The sequence below is a fragment of the Pangasianodon hypophthalmus genome, chromosome 2 (assembly GCF_027358585.1).
Source record: "Pangasianodon hypophthalmus isolate fPanHyp1 chromosome 2, fPanHyp1.pri, whole genome shotgun sequence".
In the NCBI taxonomy this organism is placed as follows: domain Eukaryota; kingdom Metazoa; phylum Chordata; class Actinopteri; order Siluriformes; family Pangasiidae; genus Pangasianodon; species Pangasianodon hypophthalmus.
This window is the reverse complement of record NC_069711.1, coordinates 12,633,235-12,650,010: the sequence shown is the minus strand read 5'-3', so window position 1 is coordinate 12,650,010 and position 16,776 is coordinate 12,633,235. Positions and strand designations below refer to the sequence as shown.

Here is a 16,776-nt window from a genome sequence, read left to right as displayed (position 1 = left end):
AAATCTGGGAGTGAAGTCAACATTGATTTGATTGATTGATTGATTGAGTCAGTGTAAACATTCAGTGGGGAGCGGTAGAGGATAACAAGCAGCAGGTGATCAGAACAGGTCCAACACCAATTACCGACAAGACTGATATAAGACTGTGTGTGTGTCTATGTGTGTGTCTGTGTGTGTGTGCTTGCATGTTTTTATGGGGAACAAATGAGTTTAAGGTTAGTGTTATCTATAAGCATAACAATTTTAGCTATCATAATGCACTGTTCAATTGAAATACCTCACCTAGATTAAAAAAAAGTGAGTGTGTGTGTGTCTATGTGAGTGTGTGTGTACCAGTGTAAAATGATCTCCCACAGTGCTGGTTAATGACTTACATAATCATATGAGGATTTAGGGAAAAGTCTAACAATAAAGCATTGAAGCTGAATGATTAGAACTTTATAGACCTAGATATTCTTGCACAAGTTGTGTTCTCATATGGCACATTAAAGGCACAATAATAGAAAGCTTTTTTCTTGGAAGAAAACAATGCAGTTTTTGGAACACAATTATATAGTTTTATCCTTTATTTTAATTTTTTTTTTATTAAAAAAATGTGATCATCTTTATCATTAAAATGTAACTTTATCATCTTTCACATACAATCTCACATATTTCTGTATCCATCAAAACCTTTGTACATATTGCATAATCACAATAAGTGAGAAGATGAATCTGTTGCATGGATGCAGTAAATTGTAAATGTCTAGAGATTGTTCACCTGCATGGTGTAATTACGAATGAAATAAATAAGTAGCTCAAGTAGAAGTCTAGATGAATGAGCTGGTTTACAATATTGTGGTGTAATTAAAACTCCAGCTGGATATTTTTTTTTCATGCTGGATATGAACGGATTTATGTGTTAAAGAATAATAATTAAAGAATAGTGTTTACATTACAAATCTGGGATTCATGACAATCCTGTAATTTTGTAAAAATTACACTGGGGTTGCCTGCAACAGTGCACTCTCAGTGCCAGCCCCAAACCTGGATAAAACTGGGAAGATTTGCTTCAGGAAGGGCATCCGGCGTAAAAACTGTGCCAAGTCAAATACGTGGACCAATGATCCGCTGTGGTGTCCCCTAACAGGAGCAGCTGAAAGTAGAACACCACCAACAACAACATCTAGCCTGGATATTTCCCTCCATTCCTCCAGAGGGGGCCCTCCACTGAATTTTGAGTCCCTACTTCTGTTGTTTTTCTTGTTTCCTGTTGAACTGCTATGTAAACCACATGGTCTTGCGCTTTGATGTGAAGCCTTATAGTTTGCCAGCCACTCACAAGAACTCTTGTGAGTTGTGAGCCGTGGCTCCTTGGCTAGCTTCTTTGTGCATAACCGTGCATTACCTCGACTTGTTTTTGCCTTTGCCTAGCCCCTTTGTTTTGATCACATCTGATTTTTGGTATTTTGGCCCTGCCTCACCACGTGACTACATCTTTTGAGATCATTTTGGATTTGTCTGCATTTCTAGTGTTTTTTTCTGGTAACATCCCTGCCTGTTCTGCTCTCGGGTTTTGTATTAATAAAACTCTTGCATAGAGATACCTCTTCTGTCTCTTTGAGTCGTGCATTACAATGACAGAAGAAATGCTGCTGTATAAAAGGAGGACAGGCCGGTCTGTCTGTACATAGCCATAAGCTGTAAACAAATGCCTCAGTTGTCAGAAGATTTAGTGATTTCCTGTTCTTATTAATATTATTAAATATTTATTGGCATAGAACGTACATTTCTGCCTTTACCCCGTTGTTGAAACGTGCATGTGTGAGGAGTCTAGCTACACTGGAAAAAGGGAATACATGGGCGGTCAGATTTACTATATTACATATAGTTTACATAAAAAGATTAAGTTTCTCATCAAAGTGTGATTTCATTGCTTATGCCAAATTTAATTTAAACAAGCTTCTAATTCCTGATCTGATTTAGGTACAGTAAGTGTGATCAATTCACATAGTATGAACGTGATCTAATTACGTTATAAAATCTCGTGAGCATATTTGCACTGATGGGAAGAAATAACTATAGTATTAAACTCACATGATTAAAGCACTTCTGGTAGATAAGTGCAGCAGTAAATGTCACTGCTGCAGTGACCTGGGTTCAATCCTGTGCTAGGGTGAGTGGTTTTATTCGGGACTTCATGTTCAAGGTCACGTTGGATGTATGAAAATGAATTGTGTTAATGTAACACAATTCATTCTAGTGGAACCAATGTATGCAAATGAAATAAGTAAATTCAATAAGCCAAGTGGGCTGGCCTAGAAGAGGCATTTTCGCACAAGGACTCACTGAGTCCAACTGTTGAAACGCACACGCATGAGGAGTCTAGCTAGCTGAATATAAATCTTGCTATCCTTAGCTAGCAAGCAGTCAGTGATACCAGGGACATTCTGTGATATACATGCATCTGCTGACGCTTGTGTTACAAATGCTATGCTTGCCAATGGCGGTCTGGCAAAACTAGGCTTGCCTGGTTTCCTTGTTGGGATAGAAATTGGATGGTCATTTAATTTGTACATGGATCTGGCTTTGTCACCATAAGTGTTGAAATACCAGTCTTTAACAAAAGCATCGAATAACGCAGAGCAATGCATGCAAATTGTTGGCACACACGTTTGGAAGCCTTGGTCATGTGCAAAAGTCTGGCGTGTGAAGACTGCAAATGGCAAAAGAGTGTGATTACAATGTGCAAAAAAAGCTGGCAATGAACCTTTTGGTTTCTGCTATAGACGATTGACTTGCTGATTAGAGATGCTTTGTTTATACACAATGTAAAACTATTTAGTTATTGTAATATCATATTTCTTTTTATACATCAATTTGTTCTGTATTGTATCTGTGCTGTAATATCTGATAACAGCATGTTTTTTTTTTACTAAATCAGTATCATTCCACTGACCATGGGCTGCTAAGAAACAGCAATATTTGTCTTACTTTGAGCTGTTTCAAATCCCTTAAGTATACTTTAACAACTTAAAAAATAAAAAAAGATGTATTGAGATGTACACTCACTGAATACTTTATTAGGAACACTACACTAATACTGGTTGGGACTCCCTTTGCTCTCAAAACAGCCTCAATTCTTCATGGCATGGATTCTACAAGATGTTGGAAACATTCCTTTGAGATTCTGGTCCATGTTGACATGACTGCATCATGCAATTCCTGCAGATTTTTCAGCTGCAGTTTCATACTGTGAATCTACTGTTCTACCACATCCCAAAGGTGTTCTACTGGATTCTGATCTGGTGACTGTTAAGGCCACTGAAGAACATTGAATTTATCGTCATGTTCATGAAATCATTTTGAGACGACTTTTGCTTTGTGACATGGTGCATTATCATGCTGGAAGTAGCCATTAGAAGATGGGTAAATTGTGGCCATGAAGGGATGCACATGGTCAGCAACAATACTCAAATAGGCTGTAGCATTCAAGCGATGATTGATTGGTATTAATGGGCCCAAAATGTGCCAAGGAAACATTCCCTCACCATTACACCACCTCCACCAGCCTGGACTGTTGACACAAGGCAGGTTGGGTCCATGGATTCATGCTGTTGGTGCCCAATTCTGACTCTACCATCTGTGTGCCTCAGCAGAAATTGAGATTCATCAGACCCGGCTACGTTTTTCCAGTCTTCAGCTGTCCAGTTTTGATGAGTCTGTGCCCACTGCAGCCTCAGATTTCTGTTCTTCGCTGACAGAAGTGGAACCTGACGTGGTCTTTTGCTGTTGTAGCCCATCTGCCTCAAGCTTCGAAGCGTTGTGCATTTTGAGATGCTTTTCTGCTCACCACAGTTGAACAGAGTGATTATCTGAGTTACTGTAGCCTTTCTGTCAGCTCGAACCAGTCTGGCCAATCTTCATTGACCTGTCTCAGCAACAAGGTGCTTCCGTCAACAGAAGCGCTACTCACTGGATGTTTTTCTTTATTGCACCATTCTGAGTAAACTCTAGAGACTGTTGTGTGTGAAAATTCTAGGTGATCTGCAGTTATAGAAATACTCAAACCAGCCCGTCTCCCACCAACAATCATGCCATGGTCAAAATTACTGAGATCACGTTTTTTTCCCCCATTCTGATGGTTGATGTGGACATTATCAGAAGCTGTTGGCCTGTATCTGCATGATTGTATGCATTGTGCTGCGACAAGATTGGCTGATTTGATATCATTGATATTGTATGAATGAGTAGGTGAACAGGTGTTCCTAATAAAGTGTTCAGTGACTGTATACTGACCTAGCTCCGGGTTACTGATATGACTCAGATTTGATTACATTTAACCTAGCATCTTAAAGTATACAAGTTCTAGTATTAAAACATGTAGAATACTGTAGTTATTAAATTAGTAACAATAACCAGAAACCCACAAACAAAAACATCTTATGTCAAGCCAGACCAAAATTTGTCCACCTGCTGAAGAACTTTTATTTTGGCTTGAACTTGGCTTTTTGTTTATCCATGTTTTCTGTATCAATTCTTAAACAAGCCTAAGACCAGTCTAGAGCACTACCCAATTTGGCATCCCAGCAGCAGTTCTGTGTGAGGGGGTTTGTGTAATGAAATGGTGCTGTGGAATTGGTAGGAATTTAAAACCTGGCTTACATTTATGTGATTGGACACCACTACAGACAATTCAGAAGTAGAGTGAATTCAGATATACTGGGACATCAAATATATTGGGAGAGTTTAACTTATCAGCATTTATGTTTCGGCCCGATAAAGTCAAAACTTGTTACTAAACCCAGTGGAACTGCTTGATGGAAATAAAATGACTTAATTCATGTAATGTCATCTAAGGGGGTATGATCAGCATCAAACTAGAAACTAACCCCAAAAATCTTGAGGTAGGAGAAATGACATGCATTCATAAGATTATAAAATTGCCATGAGTAATATATTACACATATTTATGATGCAGATATACTTAAGATATACTACTGTAACAAAACAAACATAAAAGTATGCTTTTATATACATATTATATATGCTTTTAATTTCATAATTTTCAAGATGTCCTAAATTTCCTAACATGCTCTGGTAATTTTTGACAGCATGGTTCAGGTAAATTGGGACAGTCTTTAAATACAATAAGTGAAGGGATATAATGGATGTATGAATGGATGCATGAAACAACCCGCATCTATGATTAATTGGTGCACTGCATGATCTTACGTCCATTAAATGGTGTTTTTATGAAACATCTTATGAAGCAGGGGAATAAGGCAGACTGGAAGATATAGAATATTACATGCTGTGTGCATATGTAATTTTAGAATATGTTGATGATGAATTTGGTGAAGATTTTTTCAATTCCTATATTTCACACTTTGAAGAGTTCTGAAATGTGTTGTGTTGGGGAATTGGGATAAGTTACAAATTCAAAACTTTCCAGTATATCTGAATTCACCCTAAAGAATACAGGCTTTGTTATGTTTAGCAATATGCTAAGTGACAGGTTCCCAATCCTGGTCCTGGAGTAGCCCCTGTCCTGCACATTTTAGTGTTTTCCCTGCTTTAACACACCCGTCTTCAACTCAGTGCTGTTAATTAGCTGATTAGTTGAATTAGATGTGCTAGAGCAGGGAAAACACTAAAATATGCAAAACAAGGGGGGTGTACTCCAGAACCAGGATAAGCAGAACCTGTGTCCTAGGTGTCCTGTGTCCTTCGTGATTCTTAGATATGTATTCTTTCATTTTTAAAAGGCATAATGAGAAGTGTGAGTTACGGTGAGACGAGAAATAAATTAGATCATCATGGAGTCATGTTTGTGAGAAAGGAAAGCCTAAATAGACATACATATGCTAATTGTTTTGGCAACATTTGAGCTTTTCACTCACTGAATCCCCTGCACGTGCAGCTGTAGCACCAGCAGGGGTCATTATATTTCCATATTACAGCACACCTGGTTATGAGTTGAGCACTACTCCCAGCATAACACGTGTGAGTTCTGGAATATAAAGTACACCCACAATCTCAGAAAAAAAGGTACTAAACTATACTCTTCCTTGTGGCTGTGCTAGTATCCTCAAGCGTACACCTTTTGTACCTTTAATATTTATCCTTTACCTTAAAATGGTGCATGTAGTGTACCTTTGCTGTAGCTTTGCTCTGAAAGCTAATTATGGTCCATTTCCTTCCATCCATCCATCCATTTTCTGTACCACTTATCTTACACAGGTTCGCAGGGAGCCTGGAGCCTATCCCAGGGGACTCAGGGCACAAGGAGGGGGACACCCTGGATGGGGTGCCAACCCACTACAGGGCACAATCGCACACACACATACACATACACACACACACACACATTCACTCACTACGGACAATTTCAGAGATTACAATCATGTCTTTGGAGTGGGGGAGGAAACCGGAGTACCCAGAGGAAACCCCCTAAGCATGGGGAGAACATGCAAACTCCAGGCACACAGGGCGGAGGTGGGAATCGAACCCCCAACCCTGGAGGTTACCACCCCAGCCACAAGGAAAGGTACAGTTTAGTAATTTTTTTTTCTGAGAGTCCAAGAGCAGATGACTAACTTCAGTACACTGACTTAAAAATCTGGTCTTTGTAAAATCCCCCTCCCTCTATTAAGATTCCTGCTCATACAGGAATGGGCTGGTTTATGCTGTACAACATGCTTTCCTTGGATATTTTAAAAGCCATTTTGAACTTATTTTTGAAATACTGTGAAAACTGTATTAGCTTGCTGTCAGGGTTGCTTCGCCCACATGAGCCATGAACCAGGCTATGATTTTAATATGCACAGCTCTTTTTCAAAATCAGTACTGGCTTCAGGGAGGCTCGTGCATCTAATGCATTAATTATAGTCTTGAAACCTGTGTTTCTTTTGTTATTAAATCTGAAGACACTGAAAAGCAGGTATTCATCTGGAGCATTTCAGATGGCCATGCATCTTTTTTTTTTTCTGCTATAAACACCAGTCGCCTGCACGATTACAAAATGCCTAATGGGACTAATATGTCAGCCTGTAATCTGAACCTGTCTAATGCTCTCCCAAAGTAAATTGAACAAATTACTTCGGCAATTTGCAGCCTCGCGCTGATGATCAAACAGAGCGCGTGGGCGTCGAAAGCGCCGCCGCGTCGATCCCCGAAGCCCCGCCCCCTTCAGCAGCGCGGGTGCGCGCGCTCCACTGGCGCATCGCTCACGAAGCCTGGCTCACTGACGCGCCTCAGGTACGGACCTCCGCCTTCACTGCACTGTGGCCGAGCCGCCGTTAGTCATGACTCAGTGAACGGAGAGTGGACAAAATGGAAAGTGCTCGGCGCTCGAGAGCGTTTCAGCACCACTTCAGCTGGACAGCGCAACAGCTTCTTTTTTGCTTTTTCTTCTCTTTTCTTTCTAGACAGCATCCCGAGGTGGGGGATTTCTTTTTGAATTGCACGAGCAGCCGTGATGGAGTTCGTCGAACATCATCCGATTAAGAAGACAGCAAGCATCCCGCTTTGGTCCGAGACTCAGCAGATGATGCGGGGAGTCCTGTAGGCACTGCGCAGCCAAGCCTCCAGCAGCACCGGACAGCACGGTGAGTGAGGGAACAGGGCAACTCTCCCATTCACCCACTGACTCAGTGCAATAAAAAAAAGCTCAGCCTAACACCAAGAAGTGACTTTGTAATGCGAAAAATCCGAGACAAACCCAAGCCTCTGTTTGTGTAAGATCTCCAGGTAAGATTTCCCACAAGTAAAACATTAAGACAGATGCGTATTAACAGACAGAAAGGCAGCATTCACTGACACAGCATGTGAGAATAGTGATAAACTGGCGAGTAGTACTAATACAAATGGAGGATTTTCTGCTTTACTAAGAGATTCTTCTAGAGCTGCATTGGCTTTCTGCATATCTATCTATCTATCTATCTATCTATCTATCTGTCTTTTTGGCTTAAGTGTTGTCCCCTAATTTTATTGCAACAACAGGTCTGTGTGCCAGAATAACTGCTGTATCTGAATCCAGCCACAGTCGTAATCTTGCTCATGAAACTGGTCAACACCATTAAAACATATTCTTAAATCATAAATCATAAATCTTGATCTTGGCATTTGGTGTTGAAATCTACATTTCTTTTAATAGTAAATTGATCATCACAGACAATCAGCCCTTATGTCCTCTTTTCCTTATTATCAGGGCTCTAAAAATATAATTATTCAAGCATCTTATTGTATGTTTAACATAATCGTTTAAGGAGAATGTTAACATTAGCTATATTTTATGAATAGAAATTAGGTTTGTGTCCTAAACGTTGCATTTTTGTGTGTCGCCAGGCAAGTGGGGCTGTTTTTCTGAACAGCTGGTGGCCCTAAATGACAAGTTACTCAGGGGCCCCAAGCCCACACCAATCATGTTATTTTATATGCAAGAATGAAGAGAATGAATACTTCATTATCTTGATGAGAGAAAAAACTGTTTAATAAACAATAAAATAAAACTGACTGAACAAGAACTATACACAAGGTATAGAATCTCTAAAGAGTTGATTGATTATATAAATAAAGAAAATAACTAAACATACATATATACATACATACATACATACATAAAGTATTAAAAACGAAAACTCATTTCTTCATTGGTTGTGATCTTCAGAGTTGCTGTAGCTCTGAAAAGAACTGTAGTTGATTGATGCTGAGCTGGGATTATCTTTAAAGTCAACAGCCTCCTGTTCTCATTGTTAGTGATAAAGTGTGTTAACATGTGTTAGCCTAACACTTCTTCAATAACGCTCTAGAAACCAGCTATCTAGCTAGTTAGCCATTAAAGATTTTTTTATTTCAATTACATCAACAAGTGGAAGCAGGAAACACAAAGACACATTGACTAAATCCAGTTAATTAGCATTAATTTCTTTAATTGGTGATATAATTTCAGTGTTTTTCCTCATCCTCTCCTTTTTTCTGAGGCACGTTTCAGTCTCAGATAGATATGAACGCTTCGTGATCTCTGCTTCTTCTTGATCTTCTGATGTTAGTTATTTAATTTAGCTATCACAAGGAGCCCCCTGCTACTGCCTGATACGTAAACCTTTTTCACTGGTGGTCCAGGGGCCCTAAGCGAATGATTATACCACTTATAGCAAGAAACGGCCCTGACATGTTAATACCAAGCAATGTAAACAATACAGCTGGCATACGAAATATTATATACTTTTATTGCTGCATTCCCAAACCATATTACTGTATTGTTTAACCATTTAAAAAAAAATCGACTGGAATTGCTGAGGTTTTAGCCAGCACTGACTTTAAGTGCCTCGCTACCATTTAATAAATGGTTTGCTGCCAGATCCTCAGCAGCTTAAGCTCGTCTGGATTGTGATTTGTTGTGTTCAGTCTTAATTTGAGTTCCATTCTGCATATGAAATGAAGATAATTGTTCGGCTTTAAAATGGTGAATATGACAAACTACTAGAAATGGAAAAATACAGTAAATTGTCAAAAAATCCTTTATTCTGCATGACGTGTCCTCCATCAGCAAAGAGAAATATCAGATAAGATAAATTCTGTGGTCAAGAAGATAGATTTCGATTTTGCAGATGTGCAGGCAAATGGATTTGGTTGGAACTGTTGCATACAGGAGTGTGTTTTTCGTGACCATTCCATAACATTACACTTATAGTGTGTGGTGGCACTGGTGACAGGTATGTGGCCTGAATAATGTCTGCTCATAGCATAAAATTGTGGCATTTTAAAATGTATGTATGGATTTGTGTATGGATTTATTTATTTATTTGTTTGCCTGTATGTTTGTTTGTATATTTATTTATTTATGCTTTTGGGAATATCAGTCTGAAGGACTTTTTCGGCAAATGCTGCTATCAATATCCTGCAGCTGTGTATTATCTCGCCATTGTGTTGTTGAGGCCAGGCTGCTTCACTTTGTTCTTTAAATTTACAGCAGCTGTTTTCATGAAAGGGGTTTATGATTGAGGTTAATCACAGAGTATTGTGTTCATAGCTGGCCAGAAAAGAAGTCAACATTTAGCTATAATGGTTGTTTTCTCAGAGCACCTGTTCTTTATAAACAGTGTTTATTTTGCTTTGATTTACTGCTCTTACCCACAGATCACACTGTCTCCTGGCTTGGAGAGGTGAGAACAAAACAGATGGTGAAAGCAAATTAGATTAGCTGTGTTTTACCTCCTCTGTGTACTCACCACATATAGAATAACATCCTTCTGCATGCTTACTTATCGTGAAGAATTTTCCTACATATGCAATCACTGTATGTATAATTTAGACGTTCTGAAAGCATCCTAGCTGCATGGATGGAATGTTGGCTTGCTCGGTATGCTTAATGCGTACACATTCTACAGGTTTGGCATTTATTATTGATTACCGACTACAGTTACTGTACTCCATCAACTCAACAGTGGCCAGATGGTAAAAAGGCTTTCTATTTACCACGCTGCTGCAAGGTGATGGATTGGCTGGGAAACTCTTCTACGGAAGTTTGCTCTAACTTGGTGGGGGATATTGAGTTATTCTGTTTTCTGAAGATGGCGATGGTTCGACAGAATGGCTGCAGTACTTGGGTTAGGATTTATTATATATTTAGTTTTACTGTGCATGGTATAAATTACATTCCATGACATTAGAATGCTTGAGGGAATCTTTTCTAGATTTTGGATGGCTTTCAAACATCAAAGTTTGCTAGTTATCTGTAGGGCAAACCAGACCAAAATTCATACTGTTTTACCTTCCAAGTACACTGGAGAGTTTGTTGTCAGCAGAAAAAAAAAAAAGATCAAAAACCTCCGCTGCACGGAGAAGCTCCTCTCCTATCACAGCTTAATTATCTGAACTGACTGACTAAGCATAAACCCAAATTTAGATTTCATTTAGCCTTGTATCTGAGGCTCCCACATATAGATTTTCTGTCTACATTATCAAATGAGACTCTTTGGCGTGTACACGGTGGAGGCCTGTGCATGGAGCATCGATGTAGCACTAACACATTCTTCACATTAGATCCACAAAGATGTATAGAACCACACTGGACATAGATTTATTAAGTCCATATCTTCTCTACTGTGTGCTATGTTTAACACAACCACCCACACACACATACACACCACACCCACTCCTACCCCCCCAAACACACTCTTAAATATCTGCTGATGCTGCATCTTTCTGTACACTGCACAAGTCCTTTTACATTTTACATTTCTCTACATTAGAGTTCTACCACAGTGCTTGTGTGTGTGTGTGTCTGCGTAATTGGATATTTCTAGTGAAACGGCATGCCTCCACTCTAGCCCATCTCCTCATTTTCCCTCTAGCTAAGACCATCTGCTCAGCGGCGGGTCTGGCCAAACAGCTCAGGCACTGGGTGAGAGAGTGGACCTACCACTGTCACTGCCTCCATCAGCAATTCTCAACCCACAACTAACTTCATAGCCAACACTGCTGAGATATTTCTTACTTTAAATCGTCACTGGACTGTGTGCTTTTTTCTCACAGCTCAGAGTCAGTAGACTTCTCCCACAAAGTAGACTGAGTAAGTTGAAAGAAATCAAGGACTCAGTGGTCTGGCTTTCTCCACAACCCTTGGCTCACTTTAGAGTCATAGCTAATGGAGGGATAGTTGCAGGGTATTGTCCGTTTATCCAGCCTGAGCCAACTCGTTAGGCCTGGATCTGCATAGGCACCAGAATGTAAAACAGTTCTCAAAACCGCCCTCTTTCGCCTCTCATCACTGATTTTTGTTTGTAAGATTGCAGTGTGGGTTTGATTCAGAATGTGCTTGCAAAACAAGAGCATATTTGGAAAACCTCAGTTAGGATAAATAGCCTTTAGTCAGATGGTCTTGCAACAACATAGCGGGGAACTGATCAGAGTGTGAAAATGGGAATATTCATCATTCACTTCACTTCAAAAGGTTGTGATTGTCTATTTGTTATCATGTTTTTGCCAACACTGAGGAACAGCAGATTGCAAAAGTGCAAGCAGAATGTTAACAAACTGGTTTTCAAAGGAATGAGATTCTAACGACAGTAAGGCAGGAACAAATATATGCATTTATGCCTGCCCAGAGTCTTCTTTCTCAACGCAGATAAAAAAAAAAAAAAGTTTCAAAATATATTGAATTGGAATACATTCTGGTTCATGGTAATTCTTTCAGTGCTGATAAGAGGATCCTAGGCTGATAAGGGAATGAACAGCTGAAAAGTGTAATAAAAGTTTCTGTGGAGTCTAGAATAATTATAAATTCTGAAGAGGCCTTCTTGCCAGTGGGGAGCTGGTCTATTCTGAGTTCCTCTTGGGCTGATCCTAACACATGCTGAGAGATTCCCTTCATCACTGCGATCTGTATGCACCCCCAAGAGTGCCTCCTGTTAAACGGAGTGTGAAATGAGCACATTTAGCAATCCCACTAGCGTCATGACATGAGCTGTTCAGCACTTAAAGCCAAACTTGCATGGCCTTTACTCCTCAATCACATCAGAGTGTGTGCATTCTCAGTGTCTTGCTTTATATATACATATATATATATATATATATATATATATATATATATATATATATATATATTACATTTATACACACTGATGGACACTATCTTACCAAGGTGTTGGACCTCCACAAGCTGCTGGCTTCAGTGCACCTTGGCATTCTACAAGTGTCTGGTACTGTACTGGAGGGATTAACATGATTTTTCCAAAAGATATTCCCTCAATATGGCACAGGATAGCATATGATTTACATATTTTTCATACTCATCAAACCATTCAGTAAGCCACTGTGGGAAGAGATGTCCTCCTTAAAGAGACCACTCCCATCAGGATAGAAATGTTTCACCACAGGAGAAAGGTGATCAGTCAGAATATCTGTTGTGATATGTAGTGACTCTTCTCTCTTTAGGGTACAAGTGACCCTGAACAATACCAGCAAAAGGTTCCTACAGCATAACAGAGCCACTGGATTTTTTTTTCCATAATTTGCCACCCATCAGAAATTGGCTAGTTGGTTGTTCAAAGCTTCTTGGAGAACCTGCTTCAGGCTAATTCTTCTGTCTCTGCAGCAGAAATGTGTATTATTTACTATGGTCCATTAGTTAACAAAATTCAAAATAATTCTCTGTGACATTGAACTTTAAAAAAAAATTATGTGGGCATCTATTTTTTCTTTTCTACTGACATCAGCAGAAAAGCTAAGAATATTGAACCATGTTTGCACCATGACTGAATTAGCCCAGTAGAAAAACAGCTCTTAAGACAGGTGTTCATCTGTCCACTTCTAGAGTCTACTTGCCCAACTTCAACATTGCTTGTGGTTTGTGCTCTCTTGGTGGTTGATGTAAAACACTACAATAGTGTTGTAGGTACATACTAATATGTTTGACCCCCTTAGGGGATCCTGGAAATTTTGCAGCACTAGTCACACAGATTTCATTTCTAGGATGATAATATGCTGACGTCGAAACTCGTGTTTCCACCTTTCCTTACTTTCTTTTGTTTTTTTTCCACATGCTCCTCCAGCTTTGCTGAGAGGCATCTGTCATTACAGTTTCGCTCGTTGCTGAGAAAAACATGTGCTGGACCAAAACCTCAGTGTGCGTGCACACTACTAGTGATACCTGCTTTTGTGATATGGTTGACAGGCGCTGAGCATTCAGTCGACATCAAAATGGCAGACAGAACAACATATCCAGTTTTAGTAGTTGAGCTGCAAATAACATCCCATCCAGACATAGAAAGTCTGTGTATGGGAAATGTGTAGCCCCTTGTATTTTCAGAATTGCATCCATAATTGAGACAGCACTGTGATCCATCAGGAAGTGCTGTATGGCATGCAAGTCAAGCCTCAGGTCAACAATCTGTGAAGGAATCAAGTAACTTTTTTGGGGGATTGCCTTTTCGTCCTTGCGCTTACACATGCCTGATGAGGACATTTATCTGGCTCAACACCTGCTGTATGGGCTATTTACTCACCGGCCAATTGTCCAGAAAAAGGAGCATGCATTGATCCTTACATTGCAGGGGCTCTACAGTGATTTGCAGATCTTGGTGACAAAGCTAGCCCAAAAGTATGGTCTACATTCAATATGTCCGTTGGCATCCTGCTTATTTGTGGGCAGACCTTTGTGTATGGCAGTCACTGACAATAAACTAAGTGCTTATGTATTTTCAGATATAATGCCGAGATGCCTCAGCACTTGAATCATGTCCTGGAAGTATGGTCATGCTTTGATCTGAGACAAACTGAACTGGTTTTTGTTCTGTGTTGTGCAGTGACAAACTTTGTCTTGCTCCTAAATGCCATCCATCCACTATCTATCCATCTATCTAACAGTTTCTGAAAACCAATGCTGCAGGAACAGTGCAATGGTAGATATGTTTAGTCAGTCTTCTGAGTGAGAAACTAAGGCAAACAAATTGACAACTACCCTGCCAAGTTCATTAAGTCCCATTCAGGTTAATTTGGTAGGAGCCAGATATTTCCTGAATTCAGTAAGTGCAATAGTAGTGTTGGCTGCATGACCAGGCTGTGCAAACTGTGCAGAAGGAGGTAATGATCTAATGTCTGTGTGCCAGAGACCTGCCGCATAACAGTGGCAGGTGGCATTCCATGTTTGTTCCAGGCCAGGCTATGTTTGCCATTGCATGGTTAGATGTCTTGGTTTGCCTGTAAGATGTCAGTACCCATTGCATTATCTCAGCATTCAGTCAGCTGTGTCAGGTGGAATATCCAGCTTCAGTTTTACTAGGGCAGTCATAATAGCAGCCTGCAGTGCATTCACCACTGCTGCTGAGTCGCACTCCAGCATTATACTCAGATGAGATGCTCCCATGGCGGGTTATGAGCACTCTCCACCAAAATGCATCCCAAGCTTAGAGAATGAGATGAAGCCACTGAAAATACATCAGGGTCTGTCTCTGTATGCGAGGCGTCAGTAGTCTACTAAGCATCCCTAGCGCTGCACGTCATTGCACTTTTGCATTGCATCTAACAGCTCTTGCATTTGCCTGCTGTTAGCGTCTGTACTCTGTGTTCCAAAGTTGTAAATACACATGGTCCCCTTTGGACTAATTACTGTATTTTTTTCTGCCCTGTTCTCTTTCTGCTGCTCCAACATGATGAAGAAGCTCACCTTCTTCTTCCTAGTGGCCTCTACTGCCATACCTGCTGCTTGTCTCACTCCTCACTGTAGCAGTCTAATACCAGAGGAATCTGATGCATAGCCAGAAATATTTCCTCAGCATATGAGACACTTTTAGCACATTGCTAACAGCATTATATTTCAGTTAGGGCAAGATTCTATAAGTGCTTGTTGTACATATTCAGGTCCCAAACAATTTAGGCATTGATCATGTCTATCCAACTCCATCATGGCCTAGGAGGACCAACAGCCTGCCATTCTACCCCGAAAGACACAAAGTTTGGGAAAGACAACAAACATTTAACAATTCACACCAGTTATAAGGTTAGTTACTCTACGTCTGAGTGTCATGCTGTTACATGCATACATGTCTTGTTCCGTGGCAAAATCAGCAATAAATCAAATATTAAAATTACTGTCATCCAGAGTGCATACTGAAGCAGTCTATCTGATGATGGTGCAGATTTAACAATAACAAGATTAGCAAAATGATTAGAGTGCATTGTATACTCAGCATCTGGACTCCTCAACAAGTCGAGAATGGGAAAGAGGAGAAAAATGATGTAGCAGGGACCTTTAATAGGCTACTTATGTGTGTTCATGGGTGTTACAGGGTGTGACAACTTTGCTATTAGTACTCATCAAAGAAATGTGCAAATGGGAAAACTTCACTAGATCTGTAGAAAACTGTCTAATGAAAGGAAGCAGAAGTGCTTTAGTTCTCAGAGCTATAAAAAATGTTCAGATTTAGACGTTACAGCACTGCCCTACAAGTGAATTTCTAAGACTGTTTTATATGAAACTACTTTACCTTGAAAGCTGAAATACTCATTCATCCAAAGGTAACAGACTGACCATGATTTATCCATGAAGTGGGCGATAACTAATACATGATTTGGTTTTTGCACCTTCCCTTTGTTCTTATGAATGCAGCGAATCAGAGACTTGTGGGCTGCACTATGGGGGAGGGAGGTCTTGGGAACATTATTGTTCTGAACAGAACAAACGCAGGAAAGGAATGAAACTGATGTTCGTCCTGACAGCTGTATTTTGCCTTCTTCTTTCTGCCTCAGACTGAGCTAACTGGGCTGCGGTTGGACAGTAGAACGTCTAATTCGAGTGGCACTAACCATGCAAAATGGACCATCTTGGAGGCTTGTTATAGAGAAACAGAGGACCATGCTTTCAGATTTGATAATGAGATGTAATTATTTACCATGAGAGGCCCAATTAATAATGCATGGGCTGCAACACAGGGAGAGGGTGCACAGAACTCTGTGGGCAGCATGGCGAGGGACGTTAATTGTCATAGTTCTGCAAGGCAAAAAAATACTGCAGGGATTTAATGAAGTCTTCCATCTTCTCTGTACTGCACAGTGTGTGTGTGTGTGTGTGTGTGTGTATGTGTGCCTGTGCATATGTGTGCTCTTGCTTCGGCGGTGAGAAGACATCACAAGATTTCATTTATCTAATGACATGCTGGTATTGGGAAACCTGCTTAGAGATGGTTTCCACCATCTTAGGGGCAGTCCTTGGGGAGGCCATCCCAATGCCCTCCCCTACATCCAGGTACCACTTTCATGCATTCACTTTTAACAAAAATTAAATGGGAAGAG

At 40.1% G+C, this 16,776-nt stretch overlaps 1 protein-coding gene across 3 annotated transcripts in view; it reads left to right on the top strand.

Annotated features, from left to right (window-relative positions):
• Positions 1–7,124: 7,124 nt before the first annotated feature.
• The window catches only part of grm4 (glutamate receptor, metabotropic 4), a 147,915-nt gene continuing 138,263 nt past the window's right edge, over positions 7,125–16,776 (top strand). Inside the window, exons 1-2 of one of the 3 annotated variants that reach the window (XM_034313851.2) lie at positions 7,125–7,239; positions 7,410–7,589. The gene's annotated coding sequence lies outside the window, so the exon portion shown is untranslated. Of the gene's footprint in view, positions 7,732–16,776 lie in introns of all 3 variants that reach the window. The other 2 variants (XM_026919846.3, XM_026919856.3) reach the window with 2 other exon arrangements.